General features: G+C 36.6%; 1 pseudogene; it reads left to right on the forward strand.

Moving 5' to 3' along the window:
- The first annotated feature begins 522 nt into the window (after nt 1-522).
- LOC148648863 (uncharacterized) overlaps nt 523-12469 on the forward strand; it is a 57905-nt pseudogene continuing 45958 nt past the window's right edge.

The raw sequence follows: 12469 nt of genomic DNA on the forward strand, positions 1-12469 counted from the left end.
TGTATGAGATATTGCTGTTTGATCTTTGATCTGAGCTTTAATAGAGAGCTTATCTCTATTAATATAACTATCGAGTGGTATTAAATCCAACTTTTTTGTATAAATGAAACTTTTCTAACATTTATTTAAAAAATAAAAACGATTACTCTAACCTTTCCACGTTTGATCCCATGGGGAAGTAGTATACGCTCCTGCATTGTTTAACGATGGTATAAAAAATAAATCTAAATAGTGAGAAAGCTATGCTTAAAGTGAATTAAGGGACTTAGAATGCAAAGATAATGATTTACATTGCGTTGTCAGATTTTGAAGCAATAAATGCATTTTAAAGACCACCAGTTGTGAAAATGTTCACAGATTGCACATAAAACTGTCAGTGAGCTAATTCTCTTTTTTTAAACCTCCGGTTTTTTATCAATGCATAATTACGCACTAGCTGGAATCTGAGCGGATCGCTGTGTACACATGTTGTGATATTTAGATATTTAAAAATAATGCCACCTCACCGCAGTCCTGGAGGGGATGTCCTGCCAGGCGTTGCTGGATGTACCCAGGGACCAGCGGTACAACTACGCGGCGTTGGCATCGCCCCTCCAGAGGCATTTCAGCGGGGGAGGGGAGGCGCCGGGACTGCTGCGGGCAAGATTGGCCCAACGCCGCCTCCTAGCGGGAGAGCCACTGGGTCCGGTCGCCGCAGACGTGGCCTACTTAGCCCACCAGGGTTACCCTACTCTCCCGGAGGAGGCCCACCAGGAGATAACGCTCCAGGTGTTCCTCCGGGCCCTGACTGAGGTGCAGAGCCACGTGATGCTGGCCGCACCGGTCCCCTTGGAGCAGGCCCTGGCGAACTTTGAATGGCTGCATCTGTACTTAAAATAAGCTGGATGTGAGACACAAACAACAAAATACAGTTCAAACAGCATTTATTTGAAAATGAAAAAAAATCAACAAATGAAAATAAACCCAGCTCATAGTTTGAGCAGCTAACTGAGCTTCTCTGTCTAAATATTGGGAGTAGCTAGTCTGCTCTCAATGCAATACTTTTCTCTTAAAAATAAAAGTGAAGCTTTTTATTCTCATAATCAAAAGATATCTGCCACGGTTTCAGTTTCCTCTTCCTTTCTGTGTTCAGGTTTTGCTTTCTGCCTTTTCTTCCTATGCCTGGAAAAAAATATATTTGGCTCCATTTCTTCACCTTAGCTAGTATTGCAGCAGCCATTTATTCCTGGTCTGTCTGCCGTTCATCTTTTTTCATCTTTGATTTATGCTATGCTGTGCCTCTCCATTACTCCAAACAGCATTAGATTATAAATCAGTGTAGCCTTTCAGGTAGAGCAGCCATTCCACATGCAACATGATTTTTTTTTAATCCAGTGATAGCTTCTCAAGCAATTATATAAACAAGAGGTTACTCATAATACCACACAGTGGTTTAGGCATAGTGAAATTTCCCAAGGTTTACAACTCCTTCTCCTGCAGGTCTCTCTTTTCTAGTTCTCTTTTCTGAAGTCCTCCTCTTTAGTAATTTGATAGTCTGCTTATATAGTCTGGAACTGGGTACAAACTTTTCACCCCTTCCAGTTACTACACAACATAATTCCAAGAGAATCATTCTTAAAAGAAGTAATGATATGTATAATAAATTCAGAAGTTACATGCTTGTGAGAAAATGTTTAAATCATTGTATGAAAACCTTCATGCTCTCTTCAGTGAAATACTCCTCAGTGTTAAAGTTAGGTTATGTTGATGGAATAACGACAAACATTGATTTCTAGAGCTGATGCCTGATATTCAAGTTCAAGTTTATTGTCATATGTACCTTAGTACAATGAAATGCATATTTTTCTCACATGACAAATGACATAATAGATTATATAAAAGATGGCATAAAATTGACATAGAAAATAATATATCAAATGACATCACAATTCTTGGAGACAGGAATAGGGTAAGGGTAGTAGCAATAATTTTAACCACCATTTCAGCAGTAGCACTATTTTCGGCTCAGCGCAAAATACAAGTAGTGGCAGTATTTTGAGTTCAGTGCAAAACAGAGAGTTATAAGTGGTGTTGGGGGGGGTATGAGGATTTCAGAGGTGAAGTTTAGGAATCTTGGTTTTGGGGTAGAAGCTTTCTTTGTCTTTGTTTCTTTGTTTTTTTTTAAATCAAAGAATGAAGTGTGTCATTACCTGTCAGATAATAAGTGCCACTTATTGGTTTCCTTGCAGACATAAAATAAAAACTGAATGAGCTGAACAGTAAATAGAAGAGAAAGGACATAATTATCACAAATGATTTATGCTGATGGAGCCCGCTTACAGCTTTTACATGCTGAACTGTGACCATCATGCTTGCTTGATCACAGATGCTTCCCCTCCCCCCAAATGGTGAATGTTTACACTAAACTCCTAATGACAAAGGAAGGTTTCTATTTCCTGGAGTTACATCAAAGACAGGAGGGGGGACGTATATATAAGTTCTGTAGGACCATATCCCCTTTGAGCTACGATAGATAACTATTATGGTCCTTATTGTGGTTCCTTGTATGCATACAATAAAGCTTGGCTGGATGAACGAACACTTCAGGCTCGAATTTCTTGGTTTCTACAATGCTATGCTTGGATTCAAAATGAAAATAGGTCTGTGTTTCTTCCATTTAAAGAATAAAAGTTTGCAACACTTACCAACTCTGGAGAAAATACTCTAAAATTTAGACATAAATTCCACCAAGGAAATGTTTGGACCTCATATGTAAATTAACAGAAATTCAACAAGTGATTTCAGAAACTGATATGATAGAACAAAGGAACAAGTAAAGCTTTGTTGCATGTTGAAAAGAAGAGAGCAACAACATTTCAGCAGTGGAGCCTTCTACACCTGAAACCTTTACTTGTTCCTTTTTGCGGCCTACGCATACTGACGCACCCACCCACTTGAGCTTTATGATGGAACAAATAGTCTTGTTGGTCTCAAATTCCTTTGTTCAAGTAGATATTGATGATTTGTCTGTCAAATTCCATTAGGAGATGGGTTTATAAAGCAGTGGATTTGATATTAATATAACTAGCTAATTATTACACCTTAAAATTACATTTTGTTCAGTGAAAGTCATTTTTGGGAGATTCAACACTTCCATTATTTGTTGTAATTTCAAACCCAATTATTTGTTTTCACATACCTCTGAGAGACACTGTTCTAACAAATGAAAAGAATCATGTCGAAGTATTGCACTTGCCTCACAGATGTCCATCTGATGGACAGAAACTGACAGTCTCAAACTATAACCAAGCCTTCAAAGAACTGGAAGATTCTGTAGACTTACTGTGAATTATTTACACATTTTATACATGTGGTAGTAACTAAAATCTAAACTTGATTTTAAACTTACGATATAAAACAAATTTAATAATAGATTTTAATAGTCTTTTTTCAACATTTTCTTGATGGTAAATTTTGGGTTGCACTTCTATTCAAATGGTTGTTAAAATTTGGTAAACCCTGCTTTACACCTGTGTTATCCGGCTGTTCATGTCTGAACTTACATATACAACACAAGTGCTGACATTTTATATGCAAACCTAACCAGTCAGAAAGCTTCTGCTTTTTCTCATGTACTTGACTATTTTTTTACTGATGCTGTTCTCCTCTTTCACCCATTTAGAATACAGATATACAGGTATATGTTCTACAGATATAGCACCACAGCAGCTTTAGACACGTGTCACAGCAAAGACTGCTTTTGGTGGTTTGATGATTTTCAATGTGTTTCTAAACAAAGTAATTAAAATGAGAAAACAAAAGCTACAACCACTATCCTACCACAACAAGTCAACTAGATCATGTTAATCATGTTTTAGTCTGTTCAGAAGATTCCAGTTTGCCTTATGTCCTTTGTTTTGTTTTATTAATTTGTTTCAGTGATCTGATTGCATGTTTCAGGATTTATAACTAGGTTTTTAACAAATAATGAATTTTTATATAAGTTGAAACATAAGCTACTTAGTGATATGAAATCAAAATCAGTCCTGTCCTTTCTAGCTGGCTCTGAAGTAGTGTTCTTTAAGTGTTATTTTAGATCTGCTCAATATCCAGATGTGAAGACCTATTTTTCCACTTTTCTTAGAGCAAATGAAGCTAAGGATTTTTAGCAAAATGATTCACACTGTATTCTAAAACTTGAGCCAAGTCATTGGTGATATATAGGGAAACAGTTCTGTATAAGAATGGTTAGATAACAGGCTAATCTCAAGAAATAATTGTAGATGTGGCCACCCACTGTAAACCTGTAGTAATAAAAGTTACTTACTTGTCAGCTGTGGCAAGAAATGTGAATTAAAAACAAGAAGATATTTCAGATGATACCAGAATTTCCCATCTATGTCCTTTAAGACCAGATAAAGATACTTACTGTAAAACATTTATTTGATTTTCAATTTCAGTCAAACTCTTTTTCAGGATTAGACATTTATGCTAGTGTTTTTATAGGTATTTAAATGATCACTTTCAGCAGGTGTACAGGCATGAACAGTGTCATATGTTCCTCTCAAACCAGTGTGTTGCATGTGCCTTCCCTTTTTCAGACTAACAATACTTTTCTGCCTCCTTCCTTTACTGCTTATCTCCTTTGCCTGAGGCTTGGCAGATTGCTTGCAGTGTAACTGATGACCTGAGAAACCAGCCCTTCTCCTTTGTGTCCTGTCTAACCCAGAATGAGATGTTAAATTTCAAGATTACTCCCATCAGCCATGTCACCTGACTTTAGCTGGTAAGAACATACATAAAAAGATACAGTAACTTCAAATTTAGCAATAATTCACTGCTTTAGAAACATAATGGTATTCCTATGAAAATAAACTTCTTGTTAGTGTGTTTTCTTCATATTATCTATGATAACAAAACTAAATCCACAGCTGCATGCCTTTAAAGAAAGGATCATTAAAAGTTTTTTTAACTCTTTTTGAAAAGTAAGTCAATATTGTAGCATAATTATTGTATAAGAAAGATAAGATGACAGTCAGAAAAGAACATGAACATTTAATGACCTAATTATGCTGTATACTTTGCTCTTTTAGCACTAAATTTCTGAAAAAAGGTTAGATAAATCCTATAAAAGGAAATTTAAAGACTTTTGCAACATCAAAGTAAAAGAAAGTAACATTTGGTATGGATGGGTATGGGACTTTTCATGTATTATAAGATATAGTAAATGGTATGGAAATTTTCATCAGTGCATCAGCTGCTTCATCTGTATAGCTTGGCCCAATTGGAGATTCATTTATTTTATTAATTTTATGACAGATGGTCTAAAAGGAGACTTCTAATTAGGTAATTAATATATTGCTGGTCACCATCTTTGCCCTCACCATCATGTGGTCTAGTTTCACACATACAGATGGTGTATCCTTCAAGGATCCCTGTTTGCAACATAGTCTTATACACCATTTATCTATCTTTTTCCATACAGATTTTTCATGCAGATTCTTACAGTACAAAACCCCAGGTGGATTGAGCTACATTATGTATAATATGTCATAAATGATCTTGCATGACGTTTTTAATCCAGTTTGATCTTTAAGCATTACCATTGTAGATTGCCCCTAACTGTTCATCATTATTAGAATATATTTAATAATTATTAAATAAAATTATTCAATAATTAATAGAGGATGGTATACTTTTTACTTAATCATTCAGAAGATAAGCTCAGATCAGTTTTACTGGAGTGACTAGGAGCACATTTTGAGATTTACAATGATTCTGGTAATGATATTTGCCTTAAAGTCATAAAACAAGTAAAAGATTCAAGTGGAAATGGCAATCAAAACTGCAGATGATAATTGTAAAACACACAACATTTCTACTAATGTCCATGTACACCAAGAGAAGAGAGAAAACAAGAGATCCCACTATTCATTTTCTAACCACTTTTTTATAATATCGCAAGGGAGCTGGAGCCATTACTAGTAAGCATCTGGCACAAGGCGGCATACACCCTGGATGGGCCTCCAGGCCATCGCACGGCACACAAAACACGCACACAGAGCTGATTCTACCAGGAGCCAATTAACCTGTGTCTTTGTACTGTGGAATGAAACCAGAGAACCTAAAGGAAACCCACATGAACACAGGGAGAACATACAAACTGCATGCATATAGCAACATGGAAATTGAACCCAGGACCCCAATGCTGTGAGACAGCAATGCTATTCACTGTGCCACTCTGCTTTCCAGAAGTGTACAAACCTTTGTTAAATAGGTAATTAATATATTGCTGCCCAGGAATATATTAAATAGTTCTGTGTTTTAGTATTTAGGTCTATAAATTATTAAAATGTGGACAATGTAAAGTAGCATAGTGTATAAATCTCTTGTCTCATATTTGGTAGGTTATCTGTTCAATTCCCCAACACTTTACCCAATTTCTCCAGTCCACCCAACTGTATAAATAGGAGCCAGCATTACTGGTGAAATCCTACCAACTGAACAATGTCCCATCCAGGGGAGAGACATGCTTTTTGCTTAACACCATTGAAAGCAGGATAAATTCTGGCTTAATAAAACATACTGGTTTGGATGTGGAAATTAGTTAAACTATTAGAATATCCTTCTTTTAATATATCTACTCTCTTAATTTGCCTACATGTGTTAAGACGACAAAAGACAATTGTTTCTTTTTACAAATATACACAGAGGCGTACAGAAAAGTACCAGGTCTTTACTTTTGCAGATATCACACAAAGATAGTCAGGCTTCCCAGGCTTTCCAAGGCACTTTTCCATTCCATCAATATTTAATTACTTTTAATGTTTGTTTGTGTCTGGGGAAAGAATCTCGACTACTTTAAAATGTCAAATGCTAATATTAGCTGTGAAAATGAACCTATCCTGTCATTGAGGAATAACGTGTTTTCATGTAAACCTACCTCATTCTCAAATGACTTAAGGGTTAAAAGAGAGAAATGCCATTATTTTTATACTTGATCATTTTCTGAATTTGTAAGCCTCTATTCTCATGTTGTTCTGTCCATCATATAGCAGGTTAAATTGGGTATGGGTAACTGACCTTTTAAGGTTATTTATATAAAACAGGAATGTTCATTGTAATTTGCATATATGTTCTTTTGACTAGGAATTATAATGATTTTGACATTCTCAAAAAGTCAGTTGTGGTCAGAAGTGCCTTAAGGATTCAAGGGCCTTGGTGTAACCTTTTGAGATGACCTGCATCTAGAAGAAAATCAAGCCACAGTCAAAGTAGATCTTGCCACTAGCTGCACACCCTTCTAAACCAGTTATGACAGCTATGCTAATGATACAAACTAATGTCATCATACCTTATTTAGGATTAAGTTGCAGATGCTTTCAAATGTATCCAGTAACACTAATAACACATACATGATCAACTTTAGAAAGTTAAAAAAGAATTTATTGATGCGTGGCTGAGTTGAAAAATGGAGGAAGATACTTTCCTTCAGCTCTTGAGTCCTGGGTTAGATTTGAACACCTTTTATGAGGGGTTTGCATGTCCTTCCTTTAGTGGCATTGTTTTTTTCCCACATTCCAAAGAAGTGATGGCTAGGTTTATTAATATCTCAATTTGTGCTTGTGTGATAAAGGATGAATATTTCTTTGCGTTTATACACGTGTGTTGCATTTATACATGTATGTTGTACATATTCTGAGCAACCAACATCATTTCAATAGTCCAAATTTCCCTTAATATTTTCAGGCCTGTATCAGACTCTGTAGTACTAGACAAAACCAAGACCATTTTAATCTTGATGATATCACACATGCAGTGTTGTATCTTTATGTCCTCCCTGTTATTTTTAATATGAAAGGACTGTATATAATCTGGTCACTACAAGTTGACAGACCTTACCTCCATGTGTTTGACCAACGCTATTTTCTTTCCATTCCATATGAAGAATGCAAAAGGAGGAGGAGTTCAAGGAACTACGCAGTGCCAGATCCACCAGGCCTGTTTGACGGCCATGTCTGGCCCATGTACATGAAACATAAAAACATGTGTGCTGGAGGATATGTATTTCTGCATGATTTACAAAAACATTTTTTGCAGTAGTTGACATTCAGGTGGAAAAAAATAAATCAGTATGAAATTTTCCTTTTATATGCTACGCCGGGCCCAACAAGGTGTTGAGATGGGCTCAGTGAAAATTAGTCGATGAGCCAAGATATGCGGCGATCAAGGTAATTTATTTGGTGGCAGCACTGAAGAGGATCAACAGAGCTGAAACTGAGAAAACAGCTTGTGCAGTAGCTGCACAGCTGAATAAGGCTGAAACTTTTGAGAGACTGAGAGACTGAGAGACTGAGAGACTGAGAGACTGAGAGACTGAGAGACTGAGAGACTGAGAGACTGAGAGACTGAGAGACTGAGAGACTGAGAGACTGAGAGACTGAGAGACTGAGAGACTGAAGCAGAGTTAACAACTCAATGTCTGAGCCCTGAGAATTGATTCCTCAGGGCTTAAATACTGTTCAAGGTTCCCTAATTGGCCTGATAGGCCCGGCCTGATCTCGTTGAGGAAGGCCCCATTGAGTCTCCAGCATGTGCAGAATGCGCATTGGCAATTGATGGAGCTAATGCAGCAGTGCTGGAGCTCGTTGGGGCATAACATTATACACATCTTAATAATATTCTTTAAAAATACAATTTTTAATAAGCCTAACATGGCTCTCGACAATCTTAACAATTTTCACCCCATCTCCAACTTACCCTTTCTTGCTAAAATTCTAGAACGTGCTGTCACACTTCAGTTACATAACCACCTCATGACAAACAACCTTTTCGAACCCCTCCAATCTGGCTTCAGTCAACTTCACAGCACAGAAACTGCCCTGGTCAAAGTCACTAACGATCTTCTAATAGCTGCTGATTCTGGTTCTCTTTCTATACTCATCCTTCTTGATCTCAGTGCTGCTTTTGACACTGTTGACCATAACATCTTACTTTCTCATCTTGAGACTGTTTGGAGTTTCTGACACTGCTCTCAAATGGTTCAAATCTTACCTCACTGATTGCTGTCACTTTGTCTCTCTTAATAGGTACTGGTCTGAAATTGGTCTTGTTAAGTCTGGTGTTCCTCAGGGTTCAATACTGGGCCCCTTACTCTTCAACATTTACATGTTTCCACTTGGTCAGCTTTTAACATCACATGGCCTCAGCTTTCATTTTTACGCTGACGATACTCAAATATACATCCATACCAAACCTGACACTGATGTGGCTGTCTCTATTCTATCTAATTGGATCTCTGACATAAAAATTTGGATGACTCAGAACTTCCTTCATCTTAACTGCGACAAGACTGAAGTCATGCTTATTGGCACCCCCCATCAACTTCGTAAAGCCAGTCCTGTAACCCTATCTGTAGATGGTTCTGCACTTCAATCAAAATTGAAAACCCTTGGGGTTATATTCGATTGTGGCTTAACATTTGACCCACATGTGCAGCATACTGTCAAAACATATTTTTTTACCTCAGAAATATCACTAGACTGTGGCTGAAAAGCTGATCAACACATTTGTGTTCCCTCGAATTGACTACTATAATGCTCTACTCGCTGGGGTATTTAAATCTACTCTGAACAAACAGCAGTATGTCCAGCCAGAATCCTGACCAGGTCTAGTGCAAGTGTTCACATTACTCCTATCCTAGAGTCTTTGCACTGGCTTCCGGTCAAATTCCGTGTAGACTTTAAAATCCTCATCCTCACCTATAAGGCTCTGCATGGCTTGGCACCTCAGTACCTGTCTGAACTTTTATCGCCCTACTCCCCACCTCGCAACCTTCGCTCTTCTAATTCTGCTCTCCTTACTGTCCCCCAAGCCAGTCTACATTGTATGGGTGACAGGGCCTTCTCCTGTTATGCCCCCAAGCTCTGGAACTCTCTCCCCAAGGATATCAGAGAGTCACCTTCTCTAAACTCCTTCAAATCCAGACTCAAAACCCTCTTCTTCAGAAAAGCCTTTACTTAACTGGTTCCATTCTTCACCCCTCTGCTTTTCTTAAAACCACCATCCACGGTCTCCTCAATATATTCTAATTGTGTTTTATCTTGTGTATTCTTCTTACTTATTGTTGTTGTCATCCTGTAAAGCGCTTTGAGAAGCCACCTTTAAAGGCGCTATATAAAATAAAGTTTATTAGTATTATTATTATATAAAATACATTTTTAATACAGAAAGAAAAGATCTCTGAACATATTAAACCTGATAGAGCTTCATGACAATGTTCAGCAGGATATGTAACAACAAGGTTTTGGGAATATTGCTTGATGAAATTCCAGGCCAGAGCTACCTACACACAATAAAACATCTAAATGGCCAATTCTCTGTATTCAGATTTTAAAGTAAAAGGTTTTTGGTATTAATTATGACTGTACAATGAATGCACATTGTAGAACACACCAAAATTACATGTTTTATGTTCATTTTTTCTATTTTGAAGCACTGTAAAATGTACACTCCTATGAAGACGATTTCAACAGTTTAGCATCATGCGGGAAATAGATCTAGACTTTATAATAAAGTGCTGGGAAGAATTCCTGAATATTTCAAAAATGACTGAGCTGCCATACAAAAGCAATTCCTATGTTTTGTTGAATATCTGGGAGCTTGCAGCATTATCAGTGAGGGACATTACTCATTCAGTCAATGGTAATACTCCTGTAGGCACTGTGGAATTTGGAGGGTGAAAATGACAGATGGCTGCATTAGCATTGACTGGTTAAAGTAGAGTTGATTAACAAGTGGAGATTACAAACTTGGGTGAATACACAGAAAAAAAATGTGATTCCATTTTAAATTAAGTAAATGAGTCATTCCAATAACCGTTGAAATCAGCTAGTTTCAAAGATGTGTTTTTAAATGAGTCACTCTGAGCAGTGGTTTCATCAACATTCCCATACAATTATCCCTGATATTGGAATACATCTTGTTATTTCAGGAGTTTAGGAATATAAATAAACTTGGCTTGTGAAGCCTATCCTAGGGGTTAAGAGACAAAATTTGCCATTTAAATTTGACATTTTTGGTATACAGTATGTTGGATATTTGCACTGGTGTCAAAAACCTAAGGACCAACGTCTTTTTTTGAATGCTAACTTTTTGAAACAATAGTTCCTTCCTGGTTGTGATCTACAAAAGATGTATATATTTATATAGGTTTAATTTCTAAACATGCTTATTATGCACAGTATAAAATGTGGTCAAATCCAGCTATTTTTATTTTGATTTTTGTTTTGTGTCTCACAAAAACATTGATTTGTTGTTATTCTGAGGTGAATAAGAGTAGGATGGATGGAAAATGGTCAAGGTTGAAGAAAATGTTAGCTTGAGTTTGCAAATAGATGAAAGATTTGTATTCAGGTTCCAAAGACAATGCTAGGGGACAAAAAATGGTTGTCCAGTGTTGTATCAAAGGCTGTTCTACAGCTAGAATCTACAACTCTGAAAGACATTCTAAACACTTTATCACTAGTTACTCAAGGCGAGCTGTCCGCAACTAAAATATATGATCTGTATTGAATCTAAAGGCTACATGAAGAGCACAACATCCAGTGATTTTATGCTCAAAATATTCTGTTCATTGATAAGTCAATGTTCTGCTTGGAGACTGATTTTGAAGCGTTGTAAAATGTACGCTGCAATACTTTATTCTCTTTAATGGCCAAAATCAGTCATTGATTGTAGTTGTACTCCCTGTATTTCAAACTATAAAAAATCAAACAAGTCATTGAAAATACATGTAATAATGGGTTAGCAAATTTCAAATTTGTCATGCTTGACATTGTCATGCTACAACTACAAGGTATGTTATGTTTCAATTACTGACCATCATTAAAAGACAACCTTTTCAGTCTAGCTTTACAGTTCTAAACTGCACTGAAACAGCTCTTTAAAAAGTTGTAAATGACATTAGAAATACCTCTGTTGTGACTGTCCGCCTGTTTCACTGTTACCTGGATACCTCTTTATTTAGAACTCACTCTCCCCCCTGCCTGTCTGATGTTTTTTAATCCTTCTGTGCCCGGATTGCAGCGGGTAAGATATTTTTCCAAGAAAAAAAGAGAAATTAAAAAAAGAAAAATTTCACCAGAGCCTCTTCTCTTCTTGTGTCTAATTTTTAGTTTAGAAGGATTTTAGTTCAAGCAGGATTTTAGATGAAAGGCAGTGACCTCAATCAAGCCCAAATCATAATTGAACCCATTCAGAGCCTACATTACATTTTAGCGTTTCATTCTGAGCAGAAGACCCTCACACCTGAAGAAGGCTTTCGTTTTCTCTCTTCTCTTTTAAGCATGTGTACGATACTGTAATACAATTTAAAATAATTAAAAGTTTAAACACTATCAACCAAACTCCATTAATATAAGTATCGAGTAGTATTAAATAAATACAGCTTTTTAGTATAGATTACACTTTTCTAAAATGTATTTAAAAA

This window comes from Lepisosteus platostomus, chromosome 14, assembly GCF_059453375.1.
Source record: "Lepisosteus platostomus isolate fLepPlt1 chromosome 14, fLepPlt1.hap1, whole genome shotgun sequence".
In the NCBI taxonomy this organism is placed as follows: Eukaryota; Metazoa; Chordata; class Actinopteri; order Semionotiformes; family Lepisosteidae; genus Lepisosteus; species Lepisosteus platostomus.